The sequence below is a fragment of the Canis aureus genome, chromosome 21 (genome assembly GCF_053574225.1).
Source record: "Canis aureus isolate CA01 chromosome 21, VMU_Caureus_v.1.0, whole genome shotgun sequence".
NCBI classification, from domain to species: Eukaryota; Metazoa; Chordata; class Mammalia; order Carnivora; family Canidae; genus Canis; species Canis aureus.
Genome location: NC_135631.1, coordinates 11,801,296 through 11,818,887, shown reverse-complemented (window position 1 = coordinate 11,818,887; position 17,592 = coordinate 11,801,296). Strand labels below are relative to the sequence as shown.

At 50.0% G+C, this 17,592-nt stretch overlaps 1 protein-coding gene and 1 long non-coding RNA gene across 11 annotated transcripts in view; one reads left to right on the top strand and one right to left on the bottom strand.

The window, feature by feature from the left end:
- Positions 1–17,592, bottom strand: part of PRDM11 (PR/SET domain 11) — a 93,589-nt gene that overhangs the window by 61,539 nt on the left and 14,458 nt on the right. The window lies entirely within an intron of this gene.
- LOC144292541 (uncharacterized) lies at positions 94–15,779 on the top strand. Of its 7 annotated transcripts, XR_013359920.1 has the most exons (6): positions 94–574; positions 658–697; positions 786–886; positions 1,022–1,112; positions 12,766–12,938; positions 14,642–15,778. It is a non-coding gene; the product is annotated as an uncharacterized LOC144292541 (long non-coding RNA). The 7 variants fall into 7 exon arrangements; XR_013359915.1 differs by having other exon boundaries at positions 786–1,112; positions 14,642–15,776; XR_013359919.1 differs by having other exon boundaries at positions 94–1,112; positions 12,766–12,943; positions 14,642–14,715; positions 14,973–15,779.

Sequence of the window (17,592 nt, the reverse complement as noted above, 5' to 3'; positions counted from 1 at the left end):
CACCTGCGCGGCCGGGGGTGGGGACCGGGCACCTGCGGGGCCGGCGGGGGGCGGGGGGGGGGGCAGGCTCCGCGCCTGCCGCTGGGCCGCCCTCCCGGCCCACGGAATGCCCCCCGCCGTGGGGGGCCGGGGTTGAGGTCCCCGAGGCGGGAGCCTAGGGCAGGAAGATGCCAAGATGTCCAGGGACTTGCCCAAGGTCACGCAGTCCATTCCTAACGGAGCCTAGACTGGAGCCGGGGACCTGCTCCGAGTAAATTGGAGACAGGGGAACCCCGCTTCAAGCGTTATGTTTCAGGTCTGGTTCGCCCCCGGGCCTCACTCTCAGCCCAACCTCTCCCGGAAGGATCACCGGGATCACCCTGGGGTGGGTTCAGGCCGCCCCCGAGCCCGGCTGCTGGGTCTGGGCAAGGTCTCACGGATTTATTTGTAAAGGATCACGGAACGCTTCCAGCCCCAGGAGCACTTGTCACTTGGATGGGCAACATTCACACACAGCACATCCTGAGGTGGCTCGGTCTGGTGGTTAGAGACCCAGGTCTCCGAAAGGAGCACTGCCTGCAAATCCCAGCGGTTGGTGGGTGTTAGTGGACTGAGAATTCGTGTGCCCCCGCCCGCAACCCCAATTCCTATCCCTAATGTGACTGTATTTGGCAACAGGGCCTGAGAGGAGGTGATAAAGGCTCAATGACGTCACAAGGTTAGAGTCCTAACCCAATAGGGCTGGTGCCCTTCTAAGAAGAGGAAGAGACACCAGAGCTCGCTTGCTCACTCTCTCTCTCCACCAGGTGAGGACGAGAAGGCATCAGTGTGCAAACCAGGAAGAGAACTCTCCCCAGGAACCAAACTGGCTGGCACTTTGATGGTGGACTTCCCAGCCTCCAAAACTGTGAGAGAGAAATCTTGTTAGGCCACTCAGTCTATGGCATTTTGTCATGGCCGCCTGAGACAGCAGGTTATCCAGCTTCTCTCTGCTCCCGTTTGTTCATCTGGAAAATGTGGCCAATGTTAGATTCTATCATAGATGCTGCCGTACGGAAATGGAAGAAGATGAGTTTGGAGAGAGTTAGACACAGTCTCTGCATATCTGCACCTGAAGAAAGCTGATCAGGAAGGTGGGTATACGTGACCTCCTTAAGGGGTGGCTTTGAATTCTCTCCATTGGGTTGGATTTGTTTTTTTAAGTCAGTCATCTGCAGACTGTGGCACTTTATTAGAAAAAGACTGCTCGGGACCATTTTGTATTTCTCCTGCTCTGGCCCCTCCATCCTCCACCAGCACCACCCCCATGCCACCCCCACCCTGCCATGGCACCTGTGAACTTGTGTCCTCCACTTGCAGCACACCTGAAAAAAAATCCCACGGATCCTTCAGCCCTCCCTCTCTTCTCCCAACCTCCTGAGCCATAATACCCTCTCCAGCTCCGCGTCCCTTACCTCGTGGCACTTGTCAGCCTTAGAACAGTCTTTTGTTAGCATGATTATTTGATGAATACTTGTTTGCCACAATACATTATAAGTTCCACAAGGGCAGGCACCTTTGCTCACCACTGAAAAAACTGCATTGCTGGCACTTGTAACAGTGCCTGATACCAGGGCAAGAACTAGTGAAAGACCAGCAAGGTGCTAGGGCATAAACTTTAAGGAGGCACCCCACCTCTCTGGGTCATGCCCTTGGCAGGAATGGCACCTGAAAGTGAACACATCCTTGAATTTGGCAACTTAGGTGACTTCTTGCCTTAGCCTAGTCTCAGCCTTGCCTAGCACACAGTGTATTCTCAATATTTGGCCAAATGAACGGCCAAATGACCCATGTCGCAATTTACCACCCCCTTTAATATGTCCTACTGGCCCCACTGACAATCTCAAGTCTAAAAGAGATCTCAGAAAGGAAGACAAGGTGGGCGGGTTATTGTTTCGAATCCTCTTCTCTTCTGGGTGCTTTCACTGATCTTAGCAGGGCAGGGTGGGTGGCCCAGTGGGTGAGGCTGGCAATGAGAGGCAGTGAGGTACAGCAGAGACTGCGATGGAATTAGATTCTGAGTCCGGGACCTGAACCTGATAAGAAGTCCTAAAGTGTATGCTCTGAGCACACACACATCACTTAAACTCGCCAGGCCTTTCTGTCTTCATTGGTAAAATGGAAATCATCCTGTTTGCCAGGTAATCCCCATAAGGAATAAATGAGGTAAAGGCTGGGGCGAGGCCTTGGGAAGAGCCAAGTGCTACGGGTCTGGGTCTGTAAAGGATATTAGTATTAAACTGGCCGCCCAGAGGCAGGGAGTGAGCAGGAAGGGGGGGAGGGGAGAGACCTGAAAGGGGAAGGGAAGGAGGGAAAAGGCAAGAGTAAGAAAATAAGGGATGGAGGGGAAGAAGGAGGGAGAGGAAAAGAGACATGCAGACATTTTCTGAGTCTTAAATGGAAAACCATTCCCTCTGAGAAAAGCATTCATTTATACCTCAAGATAGAGATGTCTACTGGCCATTTCCTTTCATATTTTACTTTTCACTTACATCCCACCTTCATCACGTAAAAGAACCGTGATGATTTGTAACACAAACACATACTCAATGGGACAGAGATTTCATGGAGAAAGATTGATGCCAATTATACCAAGAATCTGTTGTCAGATGGCTAGTGATCTAGCCGCCCATTCAGTGCTGAGCCTCCTGGCGGCTAGCGCAAAAAAGGAAATACGATGGCTTTCAGAGTACTCATTATTTGAGGCTTATTTATTGACTGCATGATTAAGTTCCCTCCATTCTTGGAGCAGTCCAGCTGCCAAGCGGTGAACCGGAACCGAGCCTTATTTGCATGACTGATGTGCATTAGGGCTTCCTGTGTCTGTAATGAAGGTGGTGGTGGTGGGGGGTGGTGGCAAGACTTCCACTGGGGAAGAGAGGGAGAACACCACAGGCTAGTATCCTTCACTGGTTCCATCTCAGCGGGCACTGGGAAGCCTGAGCTGGCTGAAGCTCCAGCAACTGTTTCTGCAGTCTGCTCTGGACCTGTTTGCCCACTGAGGGGCTTGGGGGAGGGCTGGCCCGCAGGCCTCAGGGAGGACTCCAAGCTGCTGGCAATGCTCCCTCTCAGCTGGCTCCTCTGAGTCTGCACATGCAGAGATTAGGCATGTTGCAAACCCAGCAATGAGATGCAAACCCAAGGTGGGGGGGCAGAATGCAGCTCAGGAGGGCAGCAGCTCTGTTTTCACCCTTGGCGGGGCGCCAGGGTCCTGGAATGCCCGGCAGCTAGTGTGGCCTGAGGACTGGGAATCTGTGCCCACTTGGTTTTCCTAGCGGCTGGCCCCATGAGAATCCGAGGGTCAGCTCCGGTGCCACCACAGCATCCTGTGTTGTTCCCTCTGATGACCAAGGGACAGGAGATTAGAGGGCTGGCCCAAGCCACCCAGTGAACTGGGCTGGGTATCCCGAGCTCTGGGTTTCAGTCCTGGCTGTGCTGTAAACTTTTTAGGTGACCTTGAGCAAGTTCCTGCCTTGCCCTGAGCCTCAGTTTCCTCAGCTTGAAAAATGAAAGGTCCAACACGGTTCTTCATAGTAAACCATGGGGGTAAATAGAGGAAGAACACGGAATCGTTACAGGGAACCGTTGAATTATATGCCCGAGAAGCACTGCCTCTAGATGGAATAAATTATGTGCCTTTAATTTATACATAAGACAGATTTATAAATGTATATAAATACTTTTAGGATGAAGTAAATGATAAAATGGTCTTAAAATGTTATTGAATTCAGGCAGCCCAGGTGGCTTGTCGGTTTTGCGCCGCCTTCGGCCTGGGGTGTGATCCTGGAGACCTGGGATTGGGTCCTGCATCGGGCTCCCTGCATGGAGCCTGCTTCTCCCTCTGCCTGTGTCTCTGCCTCTCTCTCTCTCTCTCTCTCTCTCTCTGTCTCTCATGAATAAATAAATAAAATATTTAAAAAAATAAATAAAATGTCTGTTATAAAGATGTTCATCCCAACAGAAAAAAAAGGAAAATAATACTTAAAAGGGAATTTGTAAAAGAAAGACAAATGGCCAACATGCTTTATGGAAAACCACAAAATTTAATAACCAAATAAATATAGATTATAATAAACATCATTTTACCTCTATTAGCAAAGATTTAAAAATCTCAGCAATATTCCAAGTTGGCAAGAGTGGGGGAAAATACCCTATACACGCCCCTGGTTGGAAAATAATCAGTATGAACTTTTTGGAGGGCGATTTGGCAATACATATCAAAAGACTTGAAATGAGCAAAACCTTCGTAGGAGCAACCCCAAATCTAGGAGTTTATCCTAAGGACATAATTAAGCTGTATGCAAAGATTTACCTACAAGGCTGTCTTCTGCAACACTATTCTTAGTAGCAGCAAACAAACAAACAAACAAAAAACACACAGCAGGGGAAACACACCTTGAAAACAGTAAAGAAAATATATAGCACATGGTGAAATATTAGACAGCAATTAACAATGCTTTAGAAGAATATTTATTGATATGGAAACACATGCTCAACATATTGTTAATGAAAAATGAAAGTTACTAAGTGAAAGATCATTTAAAAGGCTCCCTGCTGGATGATTCTCACTATATGACATTCTGGAAACAGGTAAAACTGTGGAGGCAGTAAAAAGTTCGGTGGTCACCCAGGGTTAGCAGGAGAGAGGGATGAATATGCAGAGCACAGAGGATTTGTAGGGCAGTGAAACTTACTCTGTGTGACACTGTAATGGTGGATACGTGTCATCATGCATTTGTCCAAACCCACAGAATGTACAGCACCAACAGGGAGCCTTGATGTAAACCACGGACTCTGGGTGATAATGACGTGTCGGTGCAGGTTCATCAGTTGTGACAAACGTACCACTCTGGGCACTCTCCCATAGCAGAGGAGATAGATCGTGGGTATGTGGGGCCAGGGAGACTGTGAGAATGCTATGCTTTCCCCTCATTTTACTGTGAATCTAGAACTTCTCTAGAAAATAAAATCTGCTTTTATTTTATTTTAAGATTTTATTTATTTATTTATGAAAGACACAGAGAGAGGCACATACATAGGCAGAGGGAGAAGCAGGCTCCCTGTGGGGAGCCTGATGGGGGACTTTATCCCAGGACCCCGGGATCACGACCTGAGCTGAAGGCAGACGCTCAACCGCTGAGCCACCTAGGCGTCCCAATAAAATCTGCTTTTAAAGATGAAAACTGTGAAAAGATAGATACAAAATAACTCCATTTTAGAAATACATATACACATGGATTTGCACACACAGGTCTAGGAAAATATATTCTGCGGGATCACGTGTGGTTAGTTGGCACAGTGTGTTAAAGAGAAAGAGTTCCCCTTCTTTTTGCTTATGAGAAAAAAGTCACTCTTTAAAGGAACTCTTTATAATCCTTTAACTTAGAAATTGCTAAAGACAATGTCTAAGGTTCCGACACCCTCACCCACTTGTCACTGGATGCTGAGACTCAACCAATTGGTTGGGAGGAAGAAGGACTCCAAATTAGAGACTGAACCCCAGGCATATAAGTGGCATCTGTTGCACATTTGATGAATGAATGCAAATCGATTGATGGATCAGTAAGAGCCCCGATATTTCTACCACGAAAGACTTCTATTTTTCTTTTTCTTATGATCCCCATTTTAAAAGATATTGTCTACCGAAAAGACTAAATATATCGTATAATAACTCATTCATTTTTCGGGGTGCCCGCATGGTGTAGTTGGTTAAGTATCGGACTCTTGGTTTCAGCTTAGCTCATGATCTCTGGGTCATGAGATCCAGCCCGTGTCCGGCTCTGTGCTCAGTGGGGAGTCTGCTTAAGACTCTACCTCGCCTTCTGCCCCTCCCCACTGCCCTCTCCCTCTGTCTCTAAAATAAATAAATAAATTTAAAAAATATATATTCATTCATTTTCCTAGTTTTTCCTAGACATGCTGGTAGGTGATAACCAGGGTTAACATACTGGTTAGTTGCTATCCTCCTATAAGCAAAAGCAGAGAGATCTGGCACGTTCATTCATTTGTCCTGCTGATTTCAGGGAACTGTAAATTTTCATTAAGCTTCTTTATGTTTACAAAATAGCTCGGTGGGTCAATTACTGTGCAGAAATGAGACTAACCAAACCACACTATCTGCTATCGTATGTAGTCACGATGCGAGAAAAGAAACGAGACTCCAAAGAGGACATACTGTATAATTCCATTCATGTAAAGTCAAAAAAAAAAAAAAAGGGCAAAACTATGGTATTAGTTAGAAGTGTCCATGGTAACCCTTGGGAAGAATGAAAAAGGGATAAGGAAGGGGCTTGTCTGATGCCGGTCATGCTCTGTTAATCTTGGTGCTGGTCCACCGGGTGTACGAGTTTGTGAAAATACATTGAGCCACACTTCTATAATATGTGCATTTTTCCATATGTATTTATATGTTAGTAGAAACAAAGGAAAATATCTGCAGGGGTCCTAAGGGCAAAGAACTCTCATGGGCGAAATTGGGACCCAGTATAGCCCCTGATTTTGCAGCTGGAGGAACTGGGGTCCAGCCAGCGAGGCTCACAATTGGGTTTCAGGCCTTCATCTGCAGAGCAGTTGAGCACAGCTGGCCAGGGGTGGGGGGATGGGGGTGGGCAGTGGAACACATTCTCCCAAGGTGGTCCCTCCTGCAGAACCTGTTAAAGGTAACAGGCTGACCCCATCATTGATAAGATTTTGAAAAGATGTCGGGAGAAGCAATGTAAAAGTTCATGAGTCAACTTTTTCCCATGTTTGCTCTCAGAGTAGACACTGCTGGTGGCTTACTTGGATCCCATTTCCTCCTCCCCCTTAAAAGAACAGGACATTGTTCAGGTGGGACACCTCTCTCCCAGGACCTACAGAGATCCAGGAGGAGCTGGGCCTACCCTCAGCTCCAGGTGCGCACTCCAACTAATCAAAGACAGTGGTACAAGACCACTGCAAGACCATCCTCCTCCCCAGTTATTAGATCAGGAACCTGGACTTTGACTAGTCAGCACCTGACATTCCCCTTCTAAGGTCAGATACCTGACCTACTTAGGCCCATCCAAGGGAAGAAAAGGACTTCAGTTTCATGACTTGACCAAGAAAGCATGCAGCCATGTTGTGCAAAGCACCCTCAAGATGAAGCTAACACAGTGGAGCAGAGGGAAGGTGTGGTATAATAAGTAATATATTTGTTCTTTGTCCCCAGTTCCTGGCAGAGAGCACCTAAAACCCTTGGAATTTCCCAAGTAATAGGAGTGTCTGTTGCCCCTTTCTAGCTCACCTGAGTGTATGTTAGTGAGTGACTAAGGGCGGGGCCCCTACAGAGCCTCAGGATAGGGCTGGTCACCCCAGAACCCAGGATTAGAACGTTAGAACTTCCGGGCCCACCTGCTGACCTCCTGGGAGGGGAAGGGGCCTGGAGAGTGAGGTCTACAAAAATCCTTTGGTTCTTAAATTGAGGTATAATTGACCTACAACAGCATATTAGTTTCGGGTCTACCACATAATGATTTCATATCTGTATATACTGCAAAATGATCTCAGTAAATTAACATCTGTCATAGTTACAGAATTCATTTTCTTGTGATGAAAACACTTAAGATCTACTCTCTTAACAACTCAACTATGCAATACAGTGTTATTAACTATAGCCACCAGGCTGTGCATCACATCCCCAGGACTTAGTTTATAACTAGATGTTGGTACCTTCTGTCTCCCTTCCATGCATTTCGCTTCACCTCACCCCCGCCCCTCGCTGGCAATCACCAGTCTGTTCTCAGGGTCTATGAACTTGGTTTGGTTTTGTTTTCATTCTGCAGGTAAGTGAGATCGTACAGTATTTGTCTTTGACTTATTTGACTCAGCATAATGCCCTCAGGGTCAATCCATGTTGTCACAAATGGCAAGATTTCGTTCTTTTATATGGATAAATAATACTCCGCTATCTCTACCACGTCTTCTTTACTCACTCATCTGTTCATGGACACTTAGCTTGTTTCCAAGCCTTGGCTCTTGCAAATAGTGCTGCAGTGAACATAGGGGTGCAGACAGCTTTTCCAATTAGCATTTTCATTTTCTTTGGGTAAACACCCAGAAGTGGAATTGCTGGATCATATGGTATTTCTATTTTTAATTTTTTTTAAGGAGTCTATTTATTCAGTTGAGACAGAGAGATACACAAAGAGAGAAAGCATGAGCAAGGGGAGAGGGAGATGGAGAAGCAGATTCCCTGCTGAGCCTGGAGCGGATGTGAGGCTTGATCCCAGGACCCTGAGATCATGACCCAAGCCAAAGGCAGATGCTTAACCATCTGAGCCACGCAGGTGCCCCTATTTTTTTGAGGAAGCTTTGTCTCATCTTCCACAGTGGCTGCACCAATTCGTATTTCCAGAGCAGTGCACCAAGGTTCCCGTCCTCCTGGCCAGGGCTTATTCTCTCTCTCCCTCCTGATGCTAGCCATTCTGACAAGTGTCGGAACATCTCATTTCCCTGATGACCAAGTGATGTTTATTCATTTACCTGTTAGTCTGTATGTCTTCTGTGGAAAACTGTCTATTCAGCTCCTCTGCCCATTTTTTAATCAGATTGTTTGGTTTTCTGCTATTGAATCATATGAGTTCTTTATATCTTTTGGATATGAATCTCTTCTCAGATAGATGATTGGCAAATATTTTCTCTCATTCGATAAGTTGCCTCAAAAAATTCTTGATCAAGATTCGGAGAGCCAGGCAGCCCCGGTGGCTCAGCGGTTTAGTGCCGCCTACAGCCTAGGGCATGATCCTGGAGACCTAGGATAGAGTCCCAAGTCGGGCTCCCCGCATGGAGCCTGCTTCTCCCTCTGCCTGTGTCTCTGCCTCTCTCTCTCTCTCTCTCTCTCTCTGTGTTTCTCACGAATAAATAAATAAAATCTTAAAAAAAAAAAAAAAAGATTCCGAGATCCTCAGGGCACCTGGATGGCTCAGCAGCTGAGCATCTGCCTTTGGCTCAGGTCATGATCCCAGGGTCCTGGGATTGAGTCCTGCCTCAGGCTCCCTACAGAGAGCCTGCTTCTTCCTCTGCCTATATGTCCACCTCTCTCTCTCTCTCTCTGTTGTCTCTCATGAATGAATAAATAAAACCTTAAAAAAAAAAAGATTCAGAGAGCCTTCTGGGTGGAAAGAGGTAGCAGTGCTGGGGGGCAGGGTGCACAAGGAGGGGGCATGGAAGCTCCATGCTCCTTCTCATCTACCTTACCCAAGTTCATCTTTTCCATCTAGCCTGTATCCTTTATAGTAAACTATGATTGTCAGTAAAGCACTTTTCCTCAGTTCTCTGAGTCATTCTAGCAAATTATAGAACCTGAGAAGGAGGTTGTGGAAACCACTGATATGTGTTGGTCAGAAACATGGGTGTCCCAGGACCTGCAACTGGTGTCTCAAATGGGGACAGTCTTGTGGGACTGAGCCTTCGATCTGTAAATTCAGTGCTGACTCTGGGTGGTTAGTCTCAGAACTGCAGTGAGCCGTGGGACACCAGCTAGTGTCTGAGAATCAGAGGACTAGTTGGTGCGGGACAACATCTCAGAGATGTGGACTTGGGCAGTCGATGGAATCAGCTGCTCCTGGAACCTTCCCTACTTCTGCACTTCCTGTTAGGCTCCTGTATCACTCAGGCCCTTCCAGGACAGGTCTCTATGACATGCGGCCATCACCATGCACACCACCCACCTACCAGCTCCGGCTGTGTCCCAAACTCTGGCTGCGCCTCTCTAAAGGGTCCGCCTTGATGGTGCCTTGATCTCCAAAGAGCAAACCAGGAGGGCCTACAGCATCTCACCCCAGCCATGCTCTCCCCTCAGCCCAAGGCCTGACCTGAAGCTGTACCCCAAGCACTCTCGCACGCTGGTGGGAATGTAAGCTGGTGTATTTAAGGAGAGTGGTATAAGCCTGGGAACCTTTAAAAGATGCACATAATCCTCTATCCTGCCATTGCACTTCTAGGAAGTTCACTGAGATGAACGTCTAAGACTTTTCACGGCAGCACTATCTAGAATAGCAAAAGACTGGAAATAACCAACGAGTCCATCTGGAGGCCAGTTAAATAAATAATGGGGTCTCTGGACAACAGGCAGCTGTTCCAAAGAAGGAAAGTCATGGAACAAGGGCTCCACCAGCGTGGTCTGAGCCACTTCTCCCTCTGGCCTGAAGGGCTGCAGCAGCAGCCTGATGGTCTCCCTGCTGCCACTCTGCCCCTGCTGTCCATTCTCCAGCCCCGTTAACCAGTCAGATCAAATGGTCCCCTGCTCTAAACCCTCCACAGAGCAAAGCTCAGCCAACAGCAAACTCTCCAGAGTGACACAGTCTGCCCTCTGTGACCTCTTTCCTACTGTGCCCCCCTCACTCCCACCACTGCCAGAGGGGCCACCTTGCTCAACCAGCAACATGACAGTGCTCCCATCTTGTGCCTTTGCACTGGCTGTTCCCTCTGCTGGGAACGCTCCTCCCCCAGATACCTGCAGGGCTCACTCCCTCACTCCCTTCAGGTCTTAATTCAAGGTCACATTCTCTGCCACCTAGATACAACTGCAATCCCCTGATGGGTCCTATCCCTCTTGCTTGGCTTTTCTCCTGAGCTCGACTCACCATCACATTGATGTAGTACTCATTTATATTATTCGCCCTCTGCCTCCCCAACCAGAATGCAAACGCCAGGAAGGCAGAGATATTTATCTTCCATTTATTGCTGAATCCCCTGCAAGTAGGACAGTGCCTGGTGCAAAGTGAGTGCACGATAAACATTTGTTGAATGGATTATGTAATTGGTGGTGAAAACAAAACCAAGGTAAAGACCATCTGCATCATTAGAGAGGCAGCAGCAAGGGGTCGCTAAGAGCATAGATCTCGGTACCCAGCTCCCTAGGTTCTACTCTCAAGCTTCACTTACCACTGTGTGATGCTGGGGGCCTTCCTTAACCTCTCTGTGCTTTGGCGAATAGCACCTAAGGCTGTTTGGAGGACTGAATGAGTTAATATTTGCCGTATACTTAGAATGGCGTCTGACACGAAGCGAGCAAGCTGTATAAATGTTATATAAAATAAACATGCCCTATTTTAATAAAATAGAAAGGATATACACATTTATACGTGCTCGCGTCTGCACAAAAGAGTTCTGAGCTGTGACAGCCGCTGTTCCTGGGACTGAGGGCTAGCGGAGGAAAGGGCCTTACCTCTTATGGAGCTTTCCACCAGATGCATGCATTTCTGATTTTAAAAATAGATTAGTAATGCCTATGAGTTATTGATTATGGAGGAAATTTATTATACTCTTCGTTTTGTATAACAACAAATTTTGAAAGGCATGTTAGTATTAACATTTTAAAAAACAAGCTGTAGGCTGCCCTGCCACCTCCCAGGCAGGGAGCAGAAGGGGAGAAGGCATCTGCTGATGGAGGGAGGGTAGGCAGAGGGGGCTCCTCCTTAGCACCTGCTGACCCCCTGGAAGGGAACTCTGAAGTCCACATGAATTCCCCGAGGCTGACCTAGCTCCAAGATACCAGATATCAAGTTGAGCACAGACAAATATGGCTTGCGGAGAAGGGGGTGTGTGCCGGTGTGGGGGGGGGGGTGGTCTCTGGGCTGAGGCTTCCAGGGCCTCAGGGAGATTGCACTTGCAAATGATGAAGCAGGAAGGTAGGAGGTCATGAGTATAAGTGACCTGAATGTGTAGATGCATTTAAGGATGGTCAGGGCCATGCTGCCTGGATTGCCCGCCTGCCCGGTATGGCAGAAGCTGGCCACCCACAGGACCTCTAGTTTGGTCAGCTCCTTAGGTCCCCTCCCCCATGATGCTAATGAAGAGGGCAGGCAGGGTAGGGAGTTGAAGCCATCCGCACCCAAGGCCCCTGTGGGTTTTAAGGAGTAGGGCTGGGTAAAGTGAGCTTTCGCATCCCACTGCCTCCTCTAGGCTGTCGGAGCTGAAAGCCTGTATCCAGATTGCTAGATTCAAGACCCTCCTTTCCTCGCTAGGAAACTGAGGCCCAGAGTGGGAGCAACTTGCTCAGGGCCTCCCAGAGGAAGGTGGTAGGAGATAGGAACCCACCACCACGGTCTGTGCCGGGCTGCCCCTCTCCAGGCCCTCCTTTCTCTGTCCCCGGCCCAGGGTGTCCTGCACATTCTCAAACCTACAGTTAGCCCGCCCCATGGGGCTAGAGCCTCCAATTAGCAAGGTGGGGCCCTGGTGAAACCCCATGTGGTGTTCTGACTCCAAGGAAAGGAGTCCCTCTACATCACGAGACCAGAGGGGAAGGCCTATGGAGGGAGTCTGGTGGGGGGGTGGGCAGTGGACCTGGCACTGTGCCTTTATCTCTCCTGCAGTCTCTTCTTCATCCTCCTCCTCCTCCCTCACTGCTCCTTCCCACCCCTGCCCTTCTCACTGGCTGTTTATTCTATTCATCCAGTCCTGCCCGGCATCTCAAAATTAAAAGAAACCTCAAAAGTCACCTAAATCCTTGTTTCTGAATGTGTGGTCCAGACCAGCAGTAGGGGCATCACTTGGCACTTAGAAATGCAGAGTCCTGGGGCACCTGGGTGGCTCAGTGGTGGAGCGTCTGCCTTTGGCTCAGGTCATGATCCCGGAGCCTTGGGATCAAGTCCCATATCAGGCTCCCCAAAGGGAGCCTGCTTCTCCCTCTGCCTCTGCTTCAGCCTCTCATGAATAAATAAATAAAATCTTAAAACTAACTAAATAAATAAATAAATAAAATTCAGTCTTGTGCTCCTCTCCTAGGCCTCCTGCACCAGAGATGGCCTTAGGTGATGCACACACACAGAAAAGCTGGGAAGTACCCTTGGAAACTGCAAGGTGCTCAAAGCCATGGTACGTGTCAGCACCAAGCGTGATGAAGACCTCCCACAGGAGCTCACCATCAGCAGCCAGGCCGCCACCCCGTCTTTCGACAAGTAAGGTGTGCGTGCATGCCCGTGTGTGTGTGTGTGTGTGTGTGTGTGTGTGTGTGTGTGATGGGCCAGGCGGTCCCCCAAGGGTCCTGAGTGTCCCTGCTGAGTATGTAAACTGTTAAGGCCTCACCAGACTCTGACCCCAAGTCATCTCAGTAGCTTGTCACATAGGTAATAAGTAGGTTAAAGCGACCGCAGCATGGTGCTCAGCCCCAGAGAAGTGGAACCGGCCTGTTCAGCACTGGCTACCCAAGGTGCCGGCCCCCGAGTTCTTCCGATGCTGTGTAACCCACGGTCCACACAGTCACCGTTTGGGTCCACTGTGTCACCCTGTGGGACTTGGGGGTGCAGTAACCAAGGCCACCATGTGATGATCCTGCTATTTACTGCACCGGAGTCATTGTCCTGCCGACCCATAGAGTCTTGGCCATCAGATTGGGGTTCTTCCCTAACCATATGTGTGCATGTATAGGTGCGTCTGTTTGTCTCTCTGCGTGTCCTCAGCGGCCATTTACTAAGGTATCCATGGGAAGGCTCAGACTGAGACCTTGACTTGAAGGCATTCACAGGGAACCTGGCCTTGCCTGAACCCCCACTTTCTGCCAGCCCTGTCCCCAGGTGTTCCACTTCTTCATTCTGTCGCCTAATCCTCCCCCACGACCCCAGAGGGTGGATTACAGCCCCTTTTTACATCGGAGCTCTATCTGTAGCTCGGTCGCCAAACAGTAACAAACATAAATTATGTGGACACAGGCAGTAGAGAAGCAAAGAATGAGATGATTTTGGAGAATGATACCTGTGAATGCAAGGTGGTGTGATCAGCGATGATTATATTTACTGTTTGTCAAGCTTGCCCTAACAAACGGGTGTTCTGGGGCCTCCCCAGAGGAGCTAGCCAGCTCAGTACCAAGCAGCCGGTGCAGAACCATGACACTGCACCAGACAGGTGAAGCGGGCGAGGATGAAAAACCTTTATCCCAGCCCTCCAGGAAGGAGACAGGAGGGGCACCGCGTGGCTGATGCCAGGCTCTGTGCCAGGTGTCTGCATGCACTGTGGAGGATATCCATTCATTCACTCTTGACTTCCTCACATGCCAGGCACTGTCCTAGGTGCTGGGAACCCCAGGGTGAACTAGGTCCCCGCCCTCATGAGACTTGCAGCCTGAGTAGAATGTCTGTAGGTTTTCCTGCTAGCATCTATCCCCTTTCTGGCACAAAGGACCCTGGTGTCCTTGGAGAATCCCCTTTTCCAAATGCTCCATTCTGGGATAGGACCAACCAATCAGCATTCGAGTCTGCAAGTCATAGTGAACACTGCAGGCAAGGGTAAAGGGCCCAGCCAGTCACGAGGGGCAATTTTGGGGCTTTGGAGAAATCTGCTGGGAAAGAATGGAACGTTACTATGGATCTGCTGGCAGCCGGCCACTGTGGCACCACATACACTCGCAAACACCAGCCTGCCTAGGAGGGGAGGCGGTACAGAAGCAAGCAGAGTAAGAGGAACAGACTGAGTCCTGAGGACACTGTGTGAGCCCTGGATCCAACTGTTCCTGAAGCTGAACAGGACCCTGGACTTTGCACTTTGCTGAGCCCATAAAATCCATTTTTGCCTAATCCTGATCGACTTGAGTTTCTGTCTTTACTGTCTTTAAAACCCTTTCAAAAACCTAATGAGTACAGTTCTACTTTACTTGTTTTTCACACAGGAAACAGGCTCAGAGAGGACAAGTGCCTTGAACAAGGCTGCACAGCAGCTGTCTGGAATCTATCCAAGTCAAAGGTCATGCTTTTTCCACTAATGCCAGGTGGCAGTCTAGCATGGGGGGTGACAAACTACAATCAGGGGGTGGGCTAGGGGCTTCATGGCAGGTAGTGGAGGGACTTCCTGACAGAGGTGGCCCTGGGGGGATCATTAGAACCTGCTTCGACCAGAGACAGGCCTGTAGAAAGGCAGCAGAAGAAAGAATCCACAGGTTACAAACTGGTGCCTGGTTTTTGTCTTGGGTTTATCTTTTCCAATTTTTATTTTTGCCTTAGTTGCCAACTCTGAAAAAACAAGATTTCATGGAAAGACCCAATGTTCAACTTTGCTGGAAAATCGGAAGAACTGGCAACTGCAGGCAGGTGGCTCCATGTGGCAACAGTGTGCCAGAGCTGGGTGGCGGGGGCCCTGCTCAAAGGGCAAGGCGCTTACTCTTCAGACCTGCGGCCAGCCTGTGTCACCCAGGCGCCTTCCCTGTCCCAGCTGATATCTGAGGTCACGGCCTGTGCAGCCAAGGCCACAGGGCTGTGAGGACATCATCCTCTGAGAACCTGGCCTCAGGCAAGATGGGGGACTGGGGTGGGACCTCTGTCCCAAGTTCCCTGGGGCCCACGATGGTCCCTGGTACCCGGCAGGGGCTCAACACACACTCAGTGAGTGAACGAAGCAAACAAGAGGGTGGGAGCCACCCTGGAAATCCACTCCAAGAGGCAGTGTGGTGGATAACTTGGGGAATGGGGGCTCCGGGGTGAGACCGCTTGGTTGCGGATGGTTGCCTCACCACTTACAGCTGTGTCATTGGGGGAAGGGGCATTCTTTTCCTTTCTGTGCCTTCAGGTACCTCTCCATAAAAGGGGAATAAGAGGACACCTGGGTGGCTCAGTGGTTGAGTGTCTGCCTTTGGCTCAGAGCGTGATCCTGGGGTCCAGGATCCAGTCCCACGTCGGGCTCCCTGCAGGGAGCCTGCTTCTCCCTCTGCCTGTGTCTCTGCCTCTCTCTCTGTGTCTCCGTGAATAAATAAAAATCTTTTTAAAAAACAAAATAAAATGGGAATGATAATGGTCAAATCGGGTTCATGAGCAAAGGGGTCCACTGCCAGTAAATAACTCTTAGCCTGACCTCTTCCACTACCAGACATTAGACAGATTCCATCCCCCGTGTGAGCCCCAGTTCATCCAAGGGGGTTGGGTTTGATTTTGTCAGGACCCGTCAGCTCTGGCACTGGGTCACTATGAAAATTCAACATTCGTACAAACCCCTGGAGCCGGCCACACAAAAGCCCCCGAGGCCACGGGGGTCTCTCCACCAACCGCTTCACCACGGAGGCCAAAAGGGACCCTGACGGGCATCACGGGAAGGCCACACAACGCCAAATTCCTTGAGATTGAGCCCAAGTTCCAGCTCCAGGACCTGGCGTGGCTCATTTACTCCAAATCATGATGACCCAAAGGTCTGGGGACACGGCTAGAAGGAGCCAGCCCTCGGGGGCCCCTCATGGCCCCTCATGGGGGTCCCCGGGGGTCCCGGCCTTGCTTCTGAGAGCATGCTGGGCCCACCGCAGCCGTTTCACCGCGGCTGGCGCCGGGGCATCCAGCTGGCAGAGCCACGGCCATTTCTCTCACACGCCCCCGGATGGGAAATGATTCATGAAAACCAAGAAGGTAAAATTAGCCCAAAGGCTGCCGAGTAATTTATGCAGCCACCAGGCCCAGGAGGGAGGGAAGGCCCACGCTGCCAGCTCCTGCCTGGCCATCAGGAGCCTCTGTCTCTGGGGTCTTCTATTTCGGGACTCAGGCTCTGGGGCTGTTGGCAAGGCTTCCGGAACCATCCCTGACCCCCGCCCCACCACACTCAGCAGACCTATGCCTGTCACTGGGGACCTGCCGAGTGTCAGCGGGTTGCTGGGGAGAAGCTCAAGCATTCCACCCTCACCTCAACCTCGGGAGGGCAGTTTCACTCTCCCTACTTCCCAGGTGAGAAACTGAGGCACTGAGAAGTAAGACAGACAGCCACAGATCAGGGGCAAAGCCAGGATTCTGACCCAGATTTCATGCACTCCAAAAGCCGTGCTTTCCCCCCATGCTGGGTGTTGTCTGCCAAACTTCGAGTTCTCAGGGTGGGCCGAGGGGAGTGGACCCAGCAGGGATTCCCCAGCAAGTCCTAAGACACGCTTTTCACCATCTCAGGACTGGGCCACACCAGAACCAAGCCCAGTTGTCCCAGCTCGGCAAGGAGGAGGGACCCCAATATCCTAGTGTCTTAAAAAGGGGTTGAGAAAGTGGGGCATAAGTCATACCCCTTAATGGAGGCACAGAACAGTAGATGTCAGCGAGCCCGTGGCCTCACTTTACAGGGCTGCACATCAAGGCCCAGAGAGGGGAAGGGGCTTACTCGAGACCACACAGCAAACCCGTGGCAGAGCCTAGGACGGAACAGCATCTCCTGAGTCCTGCTACAGAGAGCCTGCTGTCAAAACTGTTTAGAACGACAGCAAATCCGAGTGGGAGGGGATTCCCCACCTGCCGGAGCAGCAGAGGCAGGAGTCACCCCAGAGACCCCCTGGGACACCCTGGTCTGGTTATATCTGATATTTGTTCATACTTTTGGAACCCACAGGGGACATGTGAGCACTTGGAGAGGGCTCCTTCTGAGGCAGTAGCTGGAAGCAGACTGGAATCCCACCCTACACCTGTGGAAACCTGCAAGTCCCCTCACCTCCTGAGCCTGGGTGAAAAATAGACTCAGGAAACTGATAAGAAAACACCTGGATGGGTGTGTGTGCATGCGTGCATGCACGTGAATCACCCAGCAGGCTGTGAGCGTTCAAGGAATGCAAGGGTCCCTCACGAACACCGTCACAGTGCTCACCCTTAGCCCCTCTGGCCCCTGGCTTGG